Here is a 23,643-nt window from a genome sequence, read left to right as displayed (position 1 = left end):
CACCTCCCCATGGCACCTTCCCTCTCTAGCCCCTGCTCCCTGTGCACCCCAGCTTTCTGGGGACTGCCGCACGACAAGGAATCAGAGTTTACACTGGTTCTTTCTGGATGAGCCAGAAACTGGGCAGGGAGGAGTGAGTGCCACAACACACACAATGCAAAGCTCAGCGCTTGGCACACGGTGGGGTTCAGTGAGTGCGGGCTGGAACCAGCTGGAGGACTGACCGTGTCCTGCTCAGCTGGGGGCTTTGGAGAGAACTGAATTGTAGTCCATGCTTCATGCGGTACATGGGACGATCTTTTAAAAAACACAAATGAGATCAAGCCAAGCCCTGCTTAAAACCCTTCAGTGGTTTTCCCCTGAAGTCGGCACAAAATCCAGACCCTTCACTGTGGCCTGTGAGGCCCGGTGTGGTCCACGGGTCCTGTCCACTCTCTCTCGACTTGCCTGCTGCCTTCCATCCCACTCTCTGTGCTCACCACATAGGCCTCCTTTTGCTTACTCCACCTGCCAAGTCTCTTCCAGCCCTGGGGTCTTTAAACACATTGAACCCAGAACTGCCCGTGGCTGGCTCACTCTCATGCTTCGGGCCCGCTCAGACATCGTCCTGGAGGGACCACCCTGTCTGTCTTTGATCCTGCTTTCGCTCGCCCTCACCATGCCTGGTTTTCCTTCGTACACCTATCCGCAACCTGCCATTATCATGTGTCGGCCTACCTGTTCACTGTCCACTCTGCCCAATAGGAGGTAAGCTCCAGGAGGGAAAGGACCTCGTCCACCTTGTTCACTGCTACGTCTAGAGGACGCAGCACACGGTGGGCACTCGGGAAATATCTGCTGAATGACTAGTGAAGTGGCTGTGCACAAAATACACAAATGAGGCTCACCCTGATTAAAAAAGAGCAACCTGCCCCTCTCCCCCGCGTTCCCTGTGCCCTGTACCCTGCTCTGCTTTTTTCTTTTCCACGGTACCCACAGCATTCCAATATACTACACAATTTACTCCTTTCTGCTTACGGTCCATCTGCCTACTAGAACTGAAGTCTCACAAGGGCAGTCATCTTTGATATTCTTCCCTGACGTATCTAAGGCACCCAGAACAGTGCCTGACACATAGTAGGTCCTCAATATTCATTTACTAAATACACAATCCATCCTGTAAATAGATACATGTTTCTAAAGCAGTATTAGATATGGGTAGGCACCATACATATTGCCATTACAATCTGCATCTATCTGTTTGAATTTCCCCAATCAATTTAGAATAAAATTGCTTTTATCTGATGTATTTCCGGATTTCCGGTTGTGAAGGACTTCACATATTAACTCTTTTAATCCCCTTCACCATCCTGTGCGGCAGGCACGTAAAATGGGGATATTACTATATACTCACAGGGTTAAGGGAATGAACAGAGTCTGTGCTGGGTATACAGAAGCTGATATTATTGGGTCCACAATATCGAGTGGAAACTGCGCCCAGACAAGTAAGTGCTTGCTTGCAGGAGAGCTGTAATTGCTGAAGGCGGTGCAGGGCTCAGTCCCCCACACTCTGCTGCCTCACGGGCATGTACACACACAGCAGGAGTGAAGACAGAGCAGGTGACCTGATCTAGCCACACAAAACTGCCCTGCACGGAGTGCAAACAGCAGGAACAGACCCAGGCTGAGATTCAAGAGCTAGAGCCACTGGGGGCAGTCAGCCTGGGTCACATGCCAAGAAGGAACTGAGAGATGCTGCCTGGCATGAAGCAGAATGTGTCAGAATGGTCCCCAGGAAGGGCCACTGAGGATGGGAGTTAAGGCAAGCAGACCCCTTGCCCCGGGCAGCTGTCCCCAGGGCAACGCGAGCATTGCTAGAGACTGAGCTCGGGCACTCTCTAGGTGCCACCTGAACACATACCACAGTCAGCCACAGTGTCTGCCCCCTGGCCCAGAACTGGCTAAACACCCGACACCAAGCCTTTACAGCCACGTTGCCAACTTAAAATTTTAGTATTAAAAAAAAGTTGATTTTTAAAAGTCTATTACCAATTCGATTCAGTCCAAGCACTCAGAAGACAAAGACCAAGGATTTGCACAGCGAGGATCTGTTAATCTCAAGTGCATGTATCAGGAAAAAGAGTTTTCATTCCCCTCCCCTCCCCACCAGTATTTAGATTTACCCTCTCATCATTGGACTGGGGATGATGCAGTCTTCAGGGGTCAGGAAACTCGCTGGAGCCCTGTCCATCAGGGTACAGCATGACAGCAATGAGTACGAAGCCTCGGGGGAACACTACAGAAAGAGAATCTCCAGGGGAGGGCCAACTTTGGGTGTGAGCTCTCTCCATGACAGATGGCAGAGTCTCCCCACAAACACAGAATGGAGACATGGCCAGTGACGCTCGTTAAAACCCTAAATCCAAATTCCAGTATCTTCACCAAGGCTTATAAAGTCCTCTGTGACTTAACCCCATTTCCTGCCACTCTAACCTGCATCAGCCTTCTTTCTGTTCCTTGAATATGCCTAGGATCTTCCTATCTCTGGGCCTCTGTACATGTTGCTCCTGCATCCTAGAATGCCCTTCTAGCCCAGGAGGCAGCCACCTCCATCCAACAATCCTCCTGCCCTCAATTAGGTTCATCTGTCATATATTCTCAGCATACTTTTCTTTCATAGTACTCAATACAATTGTAATTACATATTGACAAATGGGAGCCTTTACCACAAGAGTATAAATTCTATAAGGGCTAAGACTGTTCACCAGGATCCCTAGCTCCCAGCACTCTACTTGGCATACAACAGGTGCTAATAAACCTTTATCAAATGAATGCAAAAACAAAAAGCACCCAAACCCGAAGCCTTCTAAAGCCCACCAGGCACTGTTACCAAGCTTTCTGGATCCAGCATTAGGTCAATGCAAACTGTCCTATTTGTCACCTATGGTAAAAGAGGGGAATGCTTTTGTTGAACATAAAGAAGTCAAGAGGCTGTTCTGCCATGGTATAAGGAAACACGCACACACACACACACACACACAACCAAATCAACACTGCCAGCCTAAAGCTGAGCTAACTAGGACAAGTGAGGGCCATCTACTGCCCACAAAGTTGTCACTGCTCAAACAAGTTAAAACATTGAAACACAGCTTCAAAACACTGAAAAATGGCTTACTATTACTGCTTTGGCTCAGAGGAAAGAAAAGAGCAAAATTTAAGCTCTACTGATATGCTTTGCTCTGTTTAAGACAATAGGCCCAGGGGCGCCTGGGTGGCTCAGTCGGTTAAGCGGCTGCCTTCGGCTCAGGTCATGATCCCAGGGATCGAGCCCCGCATCAGGGAGCCTGCTTCTCCCTCTCCCACTCCCCCTACTTGTGTTCCCTCTCTCGCTGTCTTTCTGCCAAATAAATAAATAAAATCTTAAAAAAAGACAACAGGCCCAAAATGGAGTCACTTCTGCTAAGCCCCATGTCACCAAACTGAAACTTAATTTAGTTTGACTCTTCCAGAAATTGAATCTTAAACCAGTCAATCAGGAATCAACTGATCAGCATTAAGTAAGTAATCTGCCCGATGATGCCCTGCTGTCCCATATAAGGAAAGTAACCTTGCAATAACCAATCTGCCTTTTTGCCCAGTAAAACTTCCTTATTCTGCTCCGGTCTGCCTATAAAATCTCTTGCCTTGCATAGCCCTTTGGTGCTCCTTTTTATCTGCTACATTGGATGCTGCCCAATTCACAAATCACTGAATAAAGTCAATAAAATCTTTAAAATGTACTCAGATGAATTTTGTTCTTAAATATTTTAAACTCCAGGGATTTGGACTTTGTCCCTTGAGTGCTTGGACTAAATTGGAAACAAACTTTTAAAATAACTTTTTAAAAAAATACTAAAACTTCAAAGTAATAAACATGTGGGTGTAGTAGAAAAAAAATTGTGCGCACGCACTGGCCCATGACTTCTAACTATGCTACGAAGAAACAAATCACTGTTGTCTCCTGCCGGTGTCGGAGCCCCACCCCCACCCCCCCGCGCCCCATGGGCAGCCTTTCTGAGGGCTACTTTAGTGTGACACCAACATCCCACCACAAACGCATCAATGTCCCCAACAAGACTTGCTCATCAGACAGGAGGAAACTCACGTCATATGCCAGCCACATCCATGTGCCCAGTACTGTTCTACACACTCTGTATACACCATTCCGATTAAGCTCACAGCAACCTGATTTTGCAAATGAGAAAACCGAGACGTGGAGAGGCTATGTAATTTGACTGGGGTCATTTAACTAGTGGGTGGCACAGTTGGGATTCAGACCCAGGCAGTATGACTCAAACACCAGACTCTCCATTTCAGGTTCAGGAGCGCCAAGAAGAACTCAGCTTTTCCACCTCTTTCTTGGTATCAAAGGCTCATATGCTCCCGACCCCAGCCTACTTACCAGTGTGGAAGGGCTTGGCAAATTGTCAGCTGGACCTGAGCAGAGCTGCCATTAGCAGGGGGACAGGTTATGCCCTGTGATGTGCTGTGATCACAGGAAGGGGAGACTGAGAGCCAGTTCATGCTCTGCTTGGCCAGGCGGGTGCACTGATGAGGGCTGCATCCTCCCGCCAGATGGAGGGGGCCGTTTCTTTAAAATGCACAAAGATGCCATATGGGCCACCAGGTGGCCCTGTGGTGAATACTTTAGGGAAATCCAGAATTCTCCATAACACTCTACTTTTGTTTTCCCAAGAAAAATGTAAACTTCAAAATAATATATGGTGCTCACAAATACTAATATTATTATTTTAAAGATTTTATTTTTAAGTAATGTCTACTACATCCAACATGGGGCTCAAACTTACAACCCCGAGATCAAGAGTTGCATAATCTACTGAATGAGCCAGCTAGGTGCCCCAATATTACTAGTTTTTGATCCATTTCTATTTCAAGGTAACACTTATCAAATGCCTACCACTCTCCGGTTACTGAGTGCAACACAGGGGCTACCATAAGACGTGGGGACTGAAAGGGCAAGCGAGTGGAGAGATTAAATAAAGCTCCTGAAGCAGGAGAACTGAGAGACCCCCAAAGCACTGTATTAGTCCATTCATGAAACAGAGCTCTACTAAAGGATCATTCAGGATAAGGCAGGCCACGTCCAGTCTGGGATAGTGGCTGAGAGCCTGAACTTTGGTGTCAGGTGGACCTGGCTTTGTCACGTTCTGGCTGTGACCTTGGGCATGTTTAAGCTCTTTGCACCTCAGCCTCTTCATCTGCAAAATGGAGCTAAAAATAGAATCTACCAGGCTTACCATGAGGATTAAATGATAATACCTATAAGGTGCTTGGTGTAGTATCTGGCACAAAGCTTACTAAAATTATTATTAATATTACTATCACCAATTAATAATTAGTTGTAAATGTCGGTAGGAACAAATATTGCCTTGGCCCCAGGCCCCAAATATAGGAAATGTGAAATTCCTCAATGGCAGGGACAAATGTTCTAGTTCACTGTGTGCCCAGAGGTCCCCCCACTCCTCCCAGTGCTTACTACCCCAGAGGGGCTCAGCAGTTATCATTCTTCCCTAATGCAGATGGCAGTTACATCTGAGCCTTAGCTCCTATGCGGGCATTTAGTTCCAAGTATCGCCTAAATTCTTTTTTTTTTAGTTGCATTGTTTGTTAGTAGTCTTCTTAGCAGGTGGAAAAAAAGGAAAAAATTCAAATAAAAATCATTCAACTTGGGGCGCCTGGGTGGCTCAGTCGGTCGAGTGTCTGCCTTCGGCTCAGGTCATGGTCCTGGGGTCCTGGGATCAAGTCCCGCATCGGGCTCCCTGCTCCCCACCCCCCCACCTCCACGCTCGTGCTCTCTCTCAAATAAATAAAATCTTTAAAAAAAAAAATCATTCAACTTAGGTGTTTGTTAGCAATTCTGGTAAAAGGCTTGGTAGGAAGGAGACCAAAATAATGTTTAAGACATACACTAAATCATCCATAAATTTCCATGATGTGTACTTGTTCTCTTAAGTCAGATCACTCAAATTATGCTATATAAGGCAAAGCTAAGGTACTGTCAGTTTATTGGGTTACATGTTTTAGATAGCAAATTATTTTACCTTCATAAAAAAGCCTCTACTAGGGTGCCTGGGTGGCTCAGTCGGTTAAGGGTCCGACTCTTGATTTAGGCTCACGTCATGATCTCAGGGTCATGAGATAGAGCCTCGCATCAGCTGGGCGTGCAGCCTGCTTAAGATTGTCTCTCTCCTTCTCCCTCTGTCCCACTCCCCCTTCTCTAAAATAAATAAATAAGTGAACAGTAAACAAAATAAAGCCTCCGCTGTGCTCTGCTTCTTCACCTCTCCTGTAGACAGACTCCAGGCAGACCACGTTTGCTCCTTTCCCTGCATATCACGGGACTTTTAGAGGGCAACATCTTGGGACCTCCTCCTTCTTACTTTAGACTAGGAATCTAGTACCATGTCAGTTTGGTTATGGTTTATTTTAAAGAACACTTTGGTTTTTTTATTTTAGAATTTTTTTAGTTTATGTCTCAGTTTAATGGATTCATTAGATTGTGGTTTGTTCAGAAAAAAAAAAAAGTAAAAATCTGGGTTAATTTGGGGTTTAAGATGTTTATGTACTTTTTTGGGATTCCAGTTCAAGCTTCCACTGAAGTCCTTGAGGAAAATTTTTGACAACTGTCCAATGTGGTCAATAGTTCTAAGCCCTCCTTCTCTTGTACCATTGGGCTGTCCTTTTTCTGTCTGTACAGTTTTATCTTTAGACGCAGAGGGTAAAGCAGGGCCTCTGCTTACACACTCCTGGGTTTAAATTCCAGTTCTGCCACTTATTAGCTGTATGAATTTGGACGAGTTAATTAACACCTCCAGACCTGTTTTTTTTTTTTTAAAGATTTATTTATCTAGCTGGCAGAGAGACTCCTCAAGCAGACCCCCCCAACTGAGCATGGAGCCCGACACAGAGCTCGATGGACCCCAAGATCATGACCTGAGCCAAAATCAAGAGTTGGACGCTTAACTGACTGTGCCACCCAGGCGCCCCCAAACCTGGATATAATAGTGCAACTTAGTTCTTAATAGGATTAGATGAGACAAATAGATAAAATGTAGTATCTCATTCTATTGCTCTTTTCACCCTAATTTTCCATGAAAATTCCAGAAAACAATACCTACAACTCTTTTCTTTAGCCCATCTCATTTTGATAATAGCAACCAAGTTACTGCTTGTCGGTTGAGAGGTTGTTGGAATCAGGGGCCATTTTGTACGTAGGGGTTTCTCAGAAGCTGAATGGAAAGACGGGTGGCCTGGAGAGTCTCAGGCTTCACGGGCTTCCAGGGAGCGTGAGCAAGACTAGTTCTGACAGGCTGGGCAGCTGGGAGTCAGGCTGACCCCAAAAGAAAAGAAGTTAACTAAAAAATACTCACGGAAGGTAAGTGCAAAAACAAATATTTAGCAAAATAAGGGACTGTGGGTAATACAGTAAGAGCTCCTACATTAAGGTCTTGGGAGAATATGTTGACCTAAGGACAGTAATGCAATTGAAAGAACATTTACTTTAAAAGAATAAGTACATGCATCATGATGTTAATATTATGATACATAAAGCCAAATACAAAGTTAGTGACTGTTGTTTTGGGGGGAGGGGGGTCCTACAAGCCCATTAAAGATACCCTGCCGCCCGCACACAACCCTACTGCGAAGAATAAGCAGAGAAGAGGTCAGTGGCTTCTTTGGGTTCACACGTTGCTCCTTCCACTCTGGGTAAAGGCACTGAGCAAGACTGCCCTTGGACCGTCATCTGAGCCCAGATTAGATTATTACTCAGTTTCTTCACACACGGAAATGGCAAAAACGTCCAAGTGGCCAGGCTCATCAGTGTTTGTAGACAGAGTTAGGGAAGGCAAAGCATTTTACAACCTGAGTGCTCTGTTCTCTTCACAGCTTCATTCTGGTCCATCCTCACCTCACTGGGAAGGGGGCCTTGAAGCATAATAAAGAAGTCATGGCCTGAGTGGCAATCAGTAGCAGCAGGGAGGAGAGGACGCAGGCAGAGGGTATTCCACACCAGAAGAGCTGGGGCTGGATGCAGGATACAGGGGAAGGGAGGCCGTGGAGGAAGGAGCTTGGGGCTCCCTCCCAAGCAGGCCTCTGCACGGATGCCCTTCCTAGTGAACACAGCTCCTGGGAAGGTCTGGCTACTGTGTCACTGAGCCTGCCCATGCTGCTCTTCCAGGTGTCATGGGCTTAACAACAGGGTTACGGTCATAGAAGCAAATTCCTTAAGGCAGTTCCTAGCTCCGAGATTAGGCAGTCCCTCTTAAAAAGAGCTTTGCCTTGGCTGCAGCTTTTTCAGGGTTGTTTTGAGGTTCTTTTATTTATTTATTTATTTTCTAAAGATTTTTTTAAAAGATTTTATTTATTTATTTGACAGAGAGAGACAGGGAGAGAGGGAACACAAGCAGAGGGAGTGGGAGAGGGAGAAGCAGGCCTCCCACAGAGCAGGGAGCCCGATGTGGGGCTCGATCCCAGGACCCTGGGACCATGACCTGAGCCGAAGGCAGACGCTTAAGGACTGAGCCACCCAGGCGCCCCTTGAGGTTCTTTTATACATTTGATGACCACAGCCCATCCCCAGTCCAGAGAGCTGTGTCCACAAGATGGTGCTGAGTCCACACCGAGAAATACTCTTGTGTCCTGGGTGGTTGGTAATCCAGTCCCCCAAATCTTTCTCAAAACGGGCAGATGAGTAGGCCTTGCTCCAAAATAAATAGACATCGAGTGTTCTAGGTAACAAAAAGCAAAGAGAGTCTGCTTCTTAGAGGACGCTGCACTCTAACTCATTCTGAATTTGCCACAAATGGCTTGCGGAGAGTCCTCAGATCAGGGGTGGGGAGGGCTCCACCCAGTGCAGGCATTTCCTCCTCAGAGGAGCAGGCCTCACCGGTAGCAAAGAAGGGGCCCTCAGCTGTGACCTCTGCCTCACAACAGCCCTTTGAAGGTTTACTCCGCATGGCCCCCTCCCTGGGCTAAACATCTCAAGCCGCTTCTGCTATTTCACTGCAAAGAGGGTTTTATAGACAAAAGGAGCTTTAGTTTTGGTCCAAGGCTCTCGTTTTGGATGTGAGAAAACTGAGGCATGGAGAAGTCCAATGACTTGCCTAAGAGCTCATGGTTTGACCAAAACTGGTTTCTAAACTTCTGGTTCCACATGCTTCACTATACCATGCTCAAAAGGCAGAGGCTGGGACCTGCTTACTAACAGCATGACCACAGAAAGGACTTGACCTCCCTGAGCCTCAGTCTCCTCATCTATAAAATGGAGTGAGTACTACATACCTCACAGGGTGTGGGAGGATTAAATGAGAGTAACTGAGCACTCGGCAAGTGCAAATAGTAAGCAAATAATAAGTGCTCGATAATTGATTTTATTTAGGATATACAGGTGTTTCTGTTTTTGGCACGGAGTTCTCCTTTCTTCCCTTGTTTTCTTCTTCCTCCTTGGCTTCCAAACTTCCAAGCCTGAATTTTTTTAACTGAAGCTCAAAAATTCACTCATTTATTCTGACTAAATTTAATCACATTCATTTTGTTCATCATCCCCAGTGTGTTGGGATATTTTTAGAACGTCAATTCTGTCTTATAATAGATCTACCGATTTTTTTTACATGTTACACAGATCTGCGCTCCGGAAACTTATAGGTTAAGTTCAAGATGGCGACGTCTGTGACAAAAAGGCCCGACTGTTTTCTGTGCCCACCTCCAGAGAGTGGCAGAATGTGGTTATTCTTCTCACACACACACCACCACCCGCACAGATCATATTTCAAGATCAGGACTTGGAAAGTATTTTTCAATCTATCAGAATAAAAAAGATAAAGCCTTGGTTTCATTTTTGAGGAGGAAGGAGGCTGAACCTACACGATGAGGAAGTGACCCTGTGAAGAACAGCTCTGGCTGTGGTAATGCAGTAGTATGTTCAGAATCGTGACACTGAGACCTCAGGGTAAGCGAGCTCTTGCGCGGAGATCCAGAAAACTTCTGAGCTGCAGAAAAGAAAACTTTTACTTGAAAGAACAAGATGTCAAGCTCCGTGGAATTGAACTGTGGTCCCCGGGCTGGCCTTTGGTTACAGGTGAACCAATGCAAAACCCTGACCAGTTACATTCTCTCGGCTCTCTTCTTTCAGTAAGCACAATAAGACTCTAATTTTCTAACCACTTCTCTCCATTCCCACATCCCCCCTAACTAGCTCGTGCCATTTGTTTTTTTGAGGCTGAGCATCCTCGTACTCTGCTCCACTGGGAAATCAGACAACCTGCAAGTGTTTCAGGGCCCATATTCACTGACCCAGCAGAACACCACCCTTCCGCATCCTGACACTTCCCAAAGGCCAACCTTCTGAACCCAAACACAGAACAAGGACAAGGACACACAGCCTTACTCCTGTTTAGTCCAGACCACTTACAAATCACTTTCAAACATACCATTTCATTTTCTTTCTCAGAACACCCCTGTCGGCTGTAAGATACTATTTCCATTTCAAAGATGAAGACATTGAGGCTCAGAAAAATTATGCCAAAATCATACCACCACATAACCTGTAATCATGTAATTGGCAAGGTTGGGTTTTCAACCCTGGTCTTGTGACTCTGGGTCACAAACTCCTTCTAGCATACTTAAAAGGAAGACTGTATTTATGTGATTCCAAACGTTAGCAAATAAAAACCACCACCTCATCTTTTGAGTGACATGTTTAGTGGCTGTGTTTGTTTGTTTTTTTAAAGATTTTATTTATTTATTTGACACAGAGAGAGAGAGACAGCGAGAGAGGGAACACAAGCAGGGGGAGTGGGAGAGGGAGAAGCAGGCTTCCCGCTGAGCAAGGAGCCCGATGCAAGGCTCGATCCCAGGACCCTGAGATCATGACCTGAGCTGAAGGCAGCCGCTTAACGACTGAGCCACCCAGGCGCCCCGGCTGTGTTTGTTTTATGCCAAATTCAGTGCCAAATGTGAATATGCCACTCAAAAGACTACTTATCAAGAGCGATTTTGACCAACAGAACCAGTTTCTCCTGACCAGCCTGTACATCATTAACACTGCTGGCCAGGTGATCACCCATGCGTTCCACTGTGTTCTCTGCCATCTTGCATTACCCGATTACAAAGCATTTTGTTTGATTCATTCTGTAAAATGGGAATGAAGTCTGAGATGATTATTGGGTCAGTTAAATGAAGCAATGACTATGGAGACTGTGGCTAGTTAAGTATCAACTAGTGGCCCTACATACAACCACCACGACTATTACAACTTAATTACATTCATTACAACCAAGTAGAGTTCTGTTTTCTTAACAAGTGTCTAATGAGAGTATAAGGTAGCATGGGCCCAATAATTCAGAGAAGCAGAAACACTATTTCATCCCCTTGGCCTTGTTTAATCCTTTATTTCTTCCCTCACTGAGCAATCTCCTGGAGCCGACAGTCTAATGAAGAGACAGACATGCAGACAAACAGCTCCTCTGTGATGATCAAAGTGCTCTAGCAAGTGTGCCCAGGACTCTGGAGGATGCAGCCTTAAACTGAGTTTGGGAAAGGAGAGTCAGGGAGAGAGAAGTGGAACCAAGTCTTGAAAGACAGGAAGCATTTCTTTGGAATCCGAGAGAGAAAACCCTCTATTCCAGGCAGAGGTCTAAGCAAAGGCAAGGCCGTGTGAGATTGAATGACACCTTGAGGGAATGGCAAAGGGGGGGGGGGATGGGTGGTGCACAGGCTGTGGGGAGGGCCTCATGGAGAGAGAGAGATTAGCGGGGATCTAGTTGTCAAGAGTTTTGAATGTCACCAAGACTTTGGACTTTATCCTCTAGTCCAGAAGTTCTCAACCTTAAACTGCATACTGGAATCATCTATGGGAATTGGATAAAGAACCAACATTAGGCTCCAACCGGAGATTCTGATTTGTTTGGTCTTGGGTGAATACTGGGTATGGCGACTCAAAAAAAAAAAAAAGATTTCCGGATGATTCTGAGCAGCCTGGACACCGGTGAGTCATTTAAAAGATTTTAAGCGGGAATCATTTGGCAAGTTTGCAGACAGATCATTCTGGGAACCATTTGGTGAGAAGGATGTCTGGAGGGAGTCTAGAAAGAAGGCAAGGAGAAGGTAGGGAATGAACACGGGAGAAAGATTTGAAAGCTATTTGGGTGGAAGAATCAACTCACTGGAAATCAGAGGAGAGAGAGAGAGGGAAGAATGAAGGCTGACACCCCAGTTCCAGTACCTTGATGTGCCACTGGCAGGTAGGGAACCGGATCAAAGAGCTGGTTTATGAGAAGGATAATGAAGTCTGTGCTCCCTGAGGAGCCTGTGGGAAATGCAGGTGGTGCCCTCAATCAACAGGCATCCAAAATAGAAAGGAAACTGGGCTGAAGATTCAGATGTGCACTGCACTGACACACCAGAGGTGGTCGAGAACACGAGCAGGGAAATGGTCCGAGGAAGGCAGAGTGGACGAACAGAAGGAGCTGGGGGAATACCACTACCGAGGGGTAACAGATGATCAGAATCCCCTGGCAGCCCTTATTAAAAACTTTAGTTTTGGGGCACCTGGGTGGCTCAGATGGTTAAGCGTCTGCCTTCGGCTCAGGTCATGATCCCAGGGTCCTGGGATCGAGCCCTGAATCGAGCTCCCTGCTCCGCGGGGAGCCTGCTTCTCCCTCTCCCCCTTCCCCACCTGCTTGTGCTCTCTCACTCTCTCTGTCAAATAAATAAATAAAATCTTAAAATAAAACAACAACAGAAAACTACTTTAATTTCTGGATGCCACCCCACACCGACAGAATCAGAATGGTCAGGGGTCAAACCCCAGAAATCGATATTTAACAAGTTCCCAGGCATTTCTGAATCAAGACTAGGACTGGGCACTGTTACCAGCTTCCTAATAATGCTGTAACAAGTTAGCACAAACGTGGTGACTTAACAACAACAGAAATTTATTCTCTTACATTTCTGGAGGCTGGAAGTTTGCGATTAAGGTGTCGCTGAAGACTCTGGAGGACAATCTTTCCTTGCTTTTTCCAGCTTCTGGTGGTTCCAGGCAGTCTTTGGTTTGTGGTTTTGTCACTCTAATCTCTGCCTACGTCTTCACATGGCCTTCTCCTCCTTCTGTGCTGCTCCTCTGTGTGTTTCTTATAAGGCCACTTGTCTTTGGATTTAGGGCCCACCCCACAATCTAGGATGAGCTCATCTCAAGATCCTTAACTAACTTACATCTGCAAAGATTCCAAATAAGGTCATATTCACAGCCATAGGGATATGAACGTATCTTTTGGGGCCACCATTCAACCTACCACAGACACCATGGCAACAACTCCTCTGGATAAACGGGAGAGGGAACTGAGATCCAGAGTTCACAGCTAAGTTCCCTGACAGTGGCAGGAAGAGGAGGAAGAAAAGAGGAAGAGACAGAGCTGTTGCGGGACTAAGATCTATAGCTGCACCTCCAAGTCTTATGCTGCCCAAGGGACCCCAGGCCACTCAGTGTGCAGGACACAGGGCCATCTGAAAGCACCATGCAGACTGGAAAAAATCACCCCAATCATAAATTAACAAAATGCTAGACCACGTTACACCCTCAAAACACAGGTGAAAGCTTTGAAAGGCTGAAAAGGCTTTCCATTAATTCACTTTCTAAACTAAATTAATTCGATAGGCAGTTAGGATTTCGTCTCTAAGATACTGTGGCCATTTTGTTCTCAGCACCCTAGTAGCTTCCAGTCCAGACACGTCACTGAAGCGGCACTGGTTGTTGGGACTGGTTATTTCTATCTTTCAGAATGTTTCCTTAGGAGCAGGCAAAACTCTCAGTCACCACCATTAAAGAAGGTTCAGTTATGCCTCCCTTCTCACGCCTACCAGAGTCCCCCAGTCCTTGCTGAGAGCCCATCACTCCCCATTGTCACACTGCTACGCGTTCCAGCACGGCAGTCCTACGTTATAAAGATGTGTGTTGCCTCTCTGACACACGAAGGTTTTCTGGCCTCTTACCACAGGAATCTTCCTTCTTGGCAGCATGGTTTGCATGGCCATAAGGGCCGTGAGGGGTGGGGAGGGTGGAAAGGAACCAGGTGCTATGTTCAGGTTAAAGTCACAGCCAGGGAACACTAGCCTTCAGAATCAGATTCCTAGTGTGGTCAAAACCACCCCATCATATATTCCAACGGTAGAATGTAAAAGGCACATCTCCCAGCCCTTACCCGCTAAGACTGTCCCCAAGTATCTCCTAGCTAGCAAACCCATAGGGACCGGTCTCTCTGCAAGTCTCTCCCTGTGCTTCACCACGCCACCTAGAGCAGTGTTCCCCACGCATTAATGCGCACGAGTCAGCTGGGCATCTCGTGAAGCACACTTTCGGACGCAGTGGGCCACTTACATGTGGTCCATCTTCGTTTACATCAGGTGGAGACAGCTGAGGTACACAGCTGAGTTGAAGGTTTAAGAAAACCAAGTCCCCGGGGCGCCTGGGTGGCTCGGTTGGTTAAGCGACTGCCTTCGGCTCAGGTCATGATCCTGGAGTCCCGGGATCGAGTCCCGCATCGGGCTCCCTGCTCGGCGGGGAGTCTGCTTCTCCCTCTGACCCTCCCCCCTCTCATGTGCTTGCTCTCTCTCATTCTCTCTCTCTCAAATAAATAAATAAAATCTTTAAAAAAAAAAAGAAAACCAAGTCCCCTTACCAGCTGGTGAAATGATAATTGTTATGATGGTGAGGATGATGATGCCAATGACAGTAAGAGCTAATATTTACTGGGCACTTTCTACATGCGAGGCCCTGTGCTAAAGCGCTTTATAGACATTATAACTCAGCTCCAAGAGAGCTAAGGAAAACAGGAGTGGTAAAAAGAGACTGAGAAAAAAGGCAAGGCATTATAAATTCCAGGACGTGCAAAAGGTCAATCAAGTGTCAACAGAGACAGAGGCCAATTCTCACACTGTCCCCGTCTGGGAATAGTTAGGAAGTGGCTAACTGCTTGGTATTTCAGAAAGCATCTTTGGGCCGAGCCAGTCAACACCAGAGACTAGGTATATGGCAAAACACCTGCTGTCCTTCACTGTCACCCCATGGCCCGGTGCCAGCCAGGTTAGCCTCTGCAGTCTTGGCTCCGTTCCACTGCCTTGGGAGTAACATGCCTGAACAGGGAGCGGCTTCCTTTGGTGGGTTCTTCCTGTTCTATCCTGAGATGGGCACATGGCGCACTGAGCAGCTTAATCAAGGCTGCTGTGTCTGATGCCTCCCCAGATGTCCTCCAGATGTCCTTGGACATACATGCTGTGTTTTGCTGCTGATTCTACTGACAAATCGCTTGGCCTGTATGACACGGACACAGTTTATCTCCAAAGTGGTTCCCTTATTTGCTGTGACATGGAGAAGGTTCAATGGCCATGACTTTTCCTTGGGATGGGTCTTGGAGAACTTCAAGCCCAGTGCTCTGCAGGAAAAGACTGGGCAGGCTGCCACCGAGGAAATGCAGACTGGTGGGCTGCGCCAGATGGTGTGGCTCTCTAACTGGCATGCGGCTAGCCCAGAGGCTGGATTCAGCCTGCAGAGAGGTTTCACCTGGCTACAGTATTTCAAAAAAAATGTCATGCCACCATTTTGTCACCATTTTGCCATTCCATCTTCTTATACCCAGCCCACATTGAATGTTCATATTCTCTTCCTGCCCCTGTATGTATCTTTAGACCCTAATCTACAATAACGTAAGTATAAACCACTTCTAAGTTTTTTTCTGCCTACAAGGTTCCAGTCTCTGTACAGGGATTCACCGTCCTCCTAAAATTTATGTGGTGAGGTATCAGTATTCAAGCTTCCGAAACTACTGAAGTACTCCATCTTAAAGACAGGTGGTGAGAAGCCATGACATGGAATATATTTGGGTCACAGAATATTTCTTCAGGATTCCTCCAGTTTGTTCACGCCCATGCGGAAAATTTCTTAATATATGAATCCTAGGGGGCAGAGTGGCAGAGAACAAACTCTTCACTTTGCTCCAAAAGTCACTTTAACCCTAAGGTCAGCTTGAGCTCCACAAAATCAGATTCATACTCTTGGAGGCACCCGGCTTTCCTTTTCAAAAGAGGCTCCGTACTCATCGTTAGCAGATGATGTAGTGCGGGCAGCAATAATTGTTGAGAATGCACAGGACTTTACCAGTGGCTCCTTACTGGGTTGGAGTATTCTGGACCATACCACGCTTCACTACTGCGTCACACAAATGACAATTCGAAAAACCAGACCACAGCAATGCAGCCAGGACAACCTAGCAGTCTGGGCTTCAGACAAAGGGATCAACACAATAAAGCATATCCCCCAAGAGCACAACTGTCTCCAGGGAATCTTTGCAAACTACTCAGTAGAACAATGGTGGTCAACCCGAGGAAGCAGATTCTGCTCTAGAGACCCCGGTGTGGGGGTGGGGATGCAGAGCTGATCGTTTTGGCCTGCGGCGCTGGTCTGGGGCCTCCGGAGAAAAGCTGCTGATGCTCTTGCCCCGTTCTGCCCCCACTTCCTCCCCACTGTCCGTAAACAGCCCAGGGTTCGCAGTGCTTTCCCCGCACCCGGTAAGGTGCCCATGCACAGAGAGCACGTTCACGGACCTGAGCTCTCATGTATTCGAGTCCACGGACGTACTTTCCTGGCACACACGTCTCCTCCTCCCGTGTTTTCCATCATTTCTCTTCCCCCTCCCATTTTTCCAGTTTGAAGGCCCCGCTGGCAACACTGCACTCTCTGGAGCGAGGCCAGGCATGGCAGCACGGCATTGTGAAACGGTCACCTCCTCCCGGGGTCCAGGAGCCACAGGTGACTGGCAGAGCTGTCAGGCAAGCCCATCGGTAGGCTGGACACACAGCGAGAGGCATAGGAGCTTCTGCGCTGTGGAAATGCTGCAAAAACTCTGGCTGGTCACACAAATGGACACGCGGCGGTTTAGACAAAAGAAATTGCCTGGGGAAAACTGATGGGTGGAAAAGGCAGGAGGAGGGAAGACTATGAAAGGAACGGAGTCCCGGGGAGCTTCTGCCAATTTCACTCCAAAAGACACTGCGTTGAAACTGAAGGAAGGTTTCTGGCAGGAGTCAGGTATCCGAATAGTTCCCCTGCTCACCTGGTGGACCGAAAGTATCTTGGGGGGTGGGGGAGGGACAGGGAGCAATCACAGCAATAGATAAGCCGTCTCCACCAAAAAAAATAGTGAAATCCCCCAAACAAACCCAAAGCCACTGCAGATAGAAACCTACAACAGGCTGTTTAAAACTTATGCTTTTAAATATACTGATCTAAAAAAAATCTGAAGAACAGGCTGTTCTGCAGAACAGCTCGAGTCTCTGCTTGTGCTTTCATTTTAGAAAACAAATGCTCAGAGACTCCACAGGGGGAGGAGCTTCTCACAGGGATTCAAACTCACAGAAAATGGCCACCGGGTTTAGAAGCCTGAACACAACAAACAGGACACTCCAGGGACCTTCTGGGAATACACAGCACTTACCTTTCATGACAGTAACTGTCTAGAGGCAGATACAACCTTTTAGTCTGACCAGTAACATGAATCAAGGCCTCCAAAGGATTTGTTTGCTGAGCGCCACAATGACTAATCACCCAACTTTTTTTATCCTAAGCAAGGGAACCTCATGGGGTGAAGAAATAGGTCATTTTTAATGTAAGGTAGCGTCGAGGATCAGAGGGAAGACTCCCATCTAAACTTCATTAAAAAAAAAAAAGTCCTCAAAAAGTATTTCCTAAAATAGAGACGCACAAATCACCTTATCAGAAACTTGTAACAATAAATAGAAAAGAAAGTCTTAAAATAGATGATTCAAAAGTGGCAAAAAGCTCTTGAGTGATTTCCTGAAAATGTCAAAACCAAAACCAAATATGAAGAATGTTAAATATACAACAAAACAGGGTACGAGACTCACTCTGCAGTGCACATTCATTTAGGAAAACATGTTTCCCAGGTAATCGACAGTGCTTCCGTGCACAAAGTCAACTTAGAGTGTGCAGTGGCTAAAGAAACTTCAGATTTGCTAGACCTCGACAGGACAAATTTTAAAGGTCGGGTTCTTTTTTTAACCCTATTGAGCACAGCACTCAGTGTAGGCCAGTTCCCTAACGTCTGAGTAAAACCTCTTCGGGGCTTCATGTCTCTGACACTCACGGCTTTTTCCATCTATCCTGGTGTCTTCTGCTTCCTCAAGGGGGTCCTCCCGTGAAAGCAAAGGCAGAACTCCCGTTAGTCCAAGGGGAGGGCGGAACACACTGCAAAAGGTATGGTTCTGCAGCAGGCACCAGGAGGCAGGCGTGACTTTGGCTCCTGGGAGACTGTCAGCTGCTTCCACCCACCAGCACAGAGACAGCGCCGCGCCCTTGAGGAGCCTTTCTCTCTGAGCTCGTGTCAGGGCCTTCAAGACCAGAATAAGCCGGTATAAGCAGGGAGGGACCAGAATGCTGAGTAGATGGGTTCTGTTTTGGTTTTGGTTTTTTAAAAGATTTTTATTTATTTATTTATTTATTTAGAGCACGAGCAGGGGGAGGGGCAGAGGGAGAGAGAGCGTCCCAAGCACATTCCCCACCCAGGGCTCGATCCCACGACCCCGAGACCATGACCTGAGCCGAAATCAAGAGTCGGATGCCCCAACCGACTGAGCCACCCAGGCACCCCGCTGAGCAGATTTTTTAAAAAGGAAATCCTCTCTTTGGTCTAGAAGCGAATCAATCTTCTAACAGAGCTAATCAGAAATCTCTGTGCCTACATGAACATGCATACAAGTTTGGGGAGACTGCGATTCCAAATGTGGTGGGTCTCTCTTGCCTGGCGAGATAATAAATTCAGCTTTGTTTTTACTGAATTGGTGGTCTTATTAATTGTAATCAACTCTACAAATAATCAGAAGTTGTTCTAACACATGAACAGGAATAACACAAACAAAATGGGGCCTAGAAACAATATCCAACTCACAAAGCAGGAAGGAAGTGACAGCTCATATCTACCTCACCTTGCACAAAGCCTGCCTTCATGGATTGCTGAAATAACCCCAGGATGTTCCTCCAAGGATTTAAACGGCCACTGGATTTCTCATGAAAATGCAGCATGGGATGAACACATGGCATAAAAGTGGCCAGCAGAACACACGCAGACCAGTGCGAGTTGGGTCTTCCTCTTCTTCAGAAAATATTTGATTCCTCTCAAAACTAAAGTATTTTATAGCTCAGCAATTTGCATTGAAATAAGAGAGAAAAAAGTGCTTTAAAAAATAGGAAACCGCCTTCTGCCTCGCCCAGTTTAAAAAGACATTTTCTTGACTGCTTAATTATTTTTATATATTTTTTAAGATTTTATTTATTTATTTGACAAAGAGAGAGCGCACAAGCAGGGGGAGTGGCAGAGGGTGAAGGAGAAGCAGGCTCCCTGCTGGGCAGAGAGCCTGATGTGGGGCTCCATCCCAGAACCCTGGGGTCATGACCTGAGCCGAAGGTAGACGCTTAACAGTCTGAGCCACCCAGGTGCCCCTCTTGACTACTAAAATTGACAAGAATCCAAGTGGTGAACAGGATGGAAGTTTTGCATCATGGTGCCCAACTGCATACAAGAAGCCCAAATGGCATTATGGTCCCCTCTCTCCAACAGAACAGCTTCAGCCCCTCTTTAAGCTCTGCCTGCTGACTGCCATCTTTTGTTCTCCTGATCACCTGCCTTAAGACAGGGCCCACCTGCTTCTGCAGACAGTGTACTGGACTGGGCACTGGATACCGGGTTCTCTTCCCAGTTTGCTACTACCTGTGTGATCTTGAGTAAATCCTTCTGATGTCTCCTTATCTAGAATGTAAGGAGGTTGGACTAGTTTATTCCTAAGGTTCTTTCTAGCCACAAAAGTTGAAAACCATGATTCCTTCCCTCCCATTTTATCATTTTTTGATTGATTCCCAGCCAGTCTCCGTCTTTTGGTAAGAATCCTAATTTTCTTCAAAACAAACCATCTCCCACCCTTAAATTCACACACTTTCCTCAAAAGTATATAAGGTAAAAGCAGAACCCAAAGCCTGGCTGGTACTAGTCTATCTATGAGAAGAGTCGGAGGGAACTCTGAAATCAGGACCCCTGGCAGACCTCAAATGTAGAGTTAACTCTCACCCCACCTTTCCACCTGCTTGTCTCAGCACCTCTGCTTCTCTGCTAGAGAGGGAACAGAATTACTGCATCTCAGAGCTAGAAGAAACCTTGGTCATCATTGAGCCAAACCTTCTTTGGTTACAGATGAGGAAACCGAGCCAGCAAAGTTACAGGACTCTCCTTCCCAAGGTCGCACGGTGGGTCACTGGGACAAGTCCCAGGCCTCCTGGCTGGTCTGGTCTCTCACACCATGGTGTTTTGTATCTCCCCCAACCTCCCTCTGCAGGGCTTTGGGCTCTTTCCCTCTCCCCCACTGTAGCCTTCCTGAGGGCCTTAGAGGGTCATCAACAAACACTTGCTGAGCACCTCTGGGCAATCCCCCAAGGAACTATTCTAAACTTTCAACTGGCACAGTGATTCTGGGAACACTGAGCCCTGCATAGGGACAGTAAGAGCCATAACAAGACACAAATCGATGGGTCTCATCAGTGTAGAAATCCACTGGTGTCTTCACTTTAAAAGGAAAGCCTGAAGTAGCACATGGACAATAGATAAGGACAGCTGGGGGAGATGAGGAGGCCCCACAAGTTGGGGGTCCTGATCTGGTACCTGGCACATAGCTAATATTTGTTGAATAATTTCAAGTTAGCTTCACCTGCTTCTTGTCAAGAATTCTGAGGTTACAGTAATATCAGGGACAAGGGTCTCTGAGTCTCTAAGCTAAAATCAGGAACAGTGATCTATTTCATATTCTCTCTCTGTAGCTGGGCAAACAACATGGGGTATGGAGAGAAGAGGCTGGACTTTGGAGTCAGACCCCAGGGTGTGAAAATCTCATCAGCTGCATTACTGAGCCTCTTCGCCTCAATTTCCACCACACCAGGTTATTCTGACATTCTCATAAGATGGCTGAAATAATGCACATAAGGTATAGAACTCACTTCATGAAAATTGCTCCGTCTTCTCCCCTTGGGTTCTATGGGAACAGACAGAAATTCGTATTTCTAGGAAGGCTCCAGGCTACTGGCATCCTCCAAAAGAAGCAAACCATCAACAGAATGCCAACAACATTATAAAAGGACTTGGTCTAATTTTTAAAAATTTATTCCTGTTATCTAATTTTTAAATTATGTGCAGGGAGTATAAAGCACAATTCAATAAGAACAAGTCAAGTATGTTTTATATTTTCCTTACATAGCTTAAATATCAAGAATATACGTATGTCTCAATCCTTTCTTGTGAATAAGCAAGGAAGAGAGCTAGCACTAGGAGGAAAAACAGGATCAATTTTTTTTTCATCTATAAAATGAGGTTGGGACAGATGAGCAATGTGAACTGGCCTAAAAATTCTACGACTCCAAGATGCAGACAGGCACAGAAATGTAATCACGTAGCAGAGATGTTTACCAACCAGAGGACACTGAGTCATATAGAAAAATGTGTCAAAATATACTTTAATGGCATCACTGGGCAATGCTGCCGCCATTAAATATATTATTTGTCACAACAATTAAAGTTACATCGCTTTTGCAAACTCTGGGCACAGGGACAGGGTGTCACCATTTATCCTACAGGAAGAGAAGCTGATTTGGGGGGCTGCACGTCACCCAGTACTGCTGTGGATGTGCTGCAGCCGGAGACGGTGAGGGGTGAGAATCCTGGCATGCCTTGACTATCTGGGGCTGGGCTGTTTTTATCTTATTACAGATATAACCCACAAACGTTAATGATACAAATATAAAACACTGGGGCATAGACCTATGTCTGATAGAAACTGGATTTGCAGGGACACCTGGGTGGCTCAATCGCTTAAGTGTCTGCCTTCAGCTCAGGTCATGATCCCAGGGTTCTGAGATCGAGTCCCGCATCCGGCTCCTTGCTCAGCGGGGAGCCTGCTTCTCCCTCTGCCTACAGCTCCCCCACTTGTGTGTGCTTTCTCGCTCGCTCTCTCACAAGTAAATAAAATCTTTAAAAAAAAAAAAAAAAAGAAACTGGATTTGCAATCAGCATATCAAGGCTCAGGTCTTCCCCATCGTCTGCTTCCCAGAAACTGGTACTTGTTAATCCTCATCTTGCACTGCCTGTTTAAAATGAAGATTCCCAGGCCCTCCCCCAAATCCACATCCTCAGAATCTCTGGATTGTGGGCCTGGGAACCCACGTTTTTTTTTTTTTTTTTTTTAAAGATTTTATTTATTTATTCATGAGAGACAGAAAGAGAGAGGCAGAGGGAGAAGCAGGCTCCCAAGGAGCAGAGAGCCCGATGCGGGACTCGATCCCAGGACCCTGGGATCATGACCTGAGCCAAAGGCAGACGCTCAACCATCTGAGCCACCCAGGCGCCCGGGAACCCACGTTTTAATATATTCCCCAGGTGGATTCTTATCCGTATTAGTTGCCAATCAGTTGAATTATCACGGGATAGATTAGCTACAGCAGGAGGAATGCTCTTTCCATGATAAAATCAACACATTAAAATAAGTCATAAAGATAAGGCTTTGTGTATAGAGACATATTACACAGAAATTTACATACCTATACAAGGTTGTAAGGGGAAGGGAATCAACATTTATTAACTTCCTACTGTGGTACAGATCCTGACCAAATTACACATTTCTCAATCTTCAAAATAATCTTATTTGAGTTATAGATGGAAAAAGTTACACTTACAGAGAGAGTAACGTTTCTGAAGTCACAAGCCTGGAAAATGGCCCGGTGAGGTTGTGAAACTAGATTTATCTGACCCCAGTCTTCTCATTCCATTGTATTAAGCTCATATGCCCATGAAAACACACACACATATACACACACTCTTTCTCTTTCTCTCTCACACATACATACATCATACATTAGCCATTTAGTAAAAGGCAAAGGAATTAAATTACTTTTAGCAAACCTCTTGCATCAACAGAAATGTAGTTCTTAAAGAACTTATCCTATCAACAGATATTCTCTGGTCTGTCTGCTCACAACAGAATAAAGTGTACAAATGACTACTATCGAAACCACATTTAAGAGCTGTATTTTTAGTAATCAGAAGTGTTTTGGGGGGGTGTCTGGGTGGCTCAGTCATTAAAGTGTCTGCCTTCGGCTCAGGTCATGATCCCAGGGTCCTGGGATCGAGCCCCGCATCGGGTTTCCTGCTCTGCAGGGAGCCTGCTTCTCCCTCTCCCACTCCCCCTGCTTGTGTTCGCTGTCAAATAAATAAATAAAATCTTAAAAAAAAAAAGTGTTTTGGGGGGCTAGCTAGGATCAAATTTAACAGTGATTCTTGATTTGTGCAAACTACAAATTCTTGGAAATGAACCCATTTAATATTCATTCTTCAAGTCATATTACCTCAAAAACAAAAGTGCCAACAAACATGATCTAGCCCTTGTTGATCCAATGGCATCCTGAGCTCAGCAGCCCCCCACACCCCCGCCATCGTCTGGCACTTCCGGCTCCCTCCACTGGGAAACCCCTTCTGCTGGCTGGCTGCTGGAGTCCTGTTCTCT

General features: G+C 46.2%; 1 protein-coding gene across 5 annotated transcripts in view; it reads right to left on the bottom strand.

Moving 5' to 3' along the window:
- ZBTB38 (zinc finger and BTB domain containing 38) overlaps positions 1–23,643 on the bottom strand; it is a 127,064-nt gene that overhangs the window by 19,433 nt on the left and 83,988 nt on the right. The gene's annotated exons all lie outside the window — the stretch shown is intronic.

The sequence above is a fragment of the Mirounga leonina genome, unplaced genomic scaffold (assembly GCF_011800145.1).
Source record: "Mirounga leonina isolate KUSES-001 unplaced genomic scaffold, KU_Mleo_1.0 Mir_115, whole genome shotgun sequence".
Taxonomy (NCBI): Eukaryota; Metazoa; Chordata; class Mammalia; order Carnivora; family Phocidae; genus Mirounga; species Mirounga leonina.
This window is presented reverse-complemented; position numbering and strand designations above follow the sequence as displayed.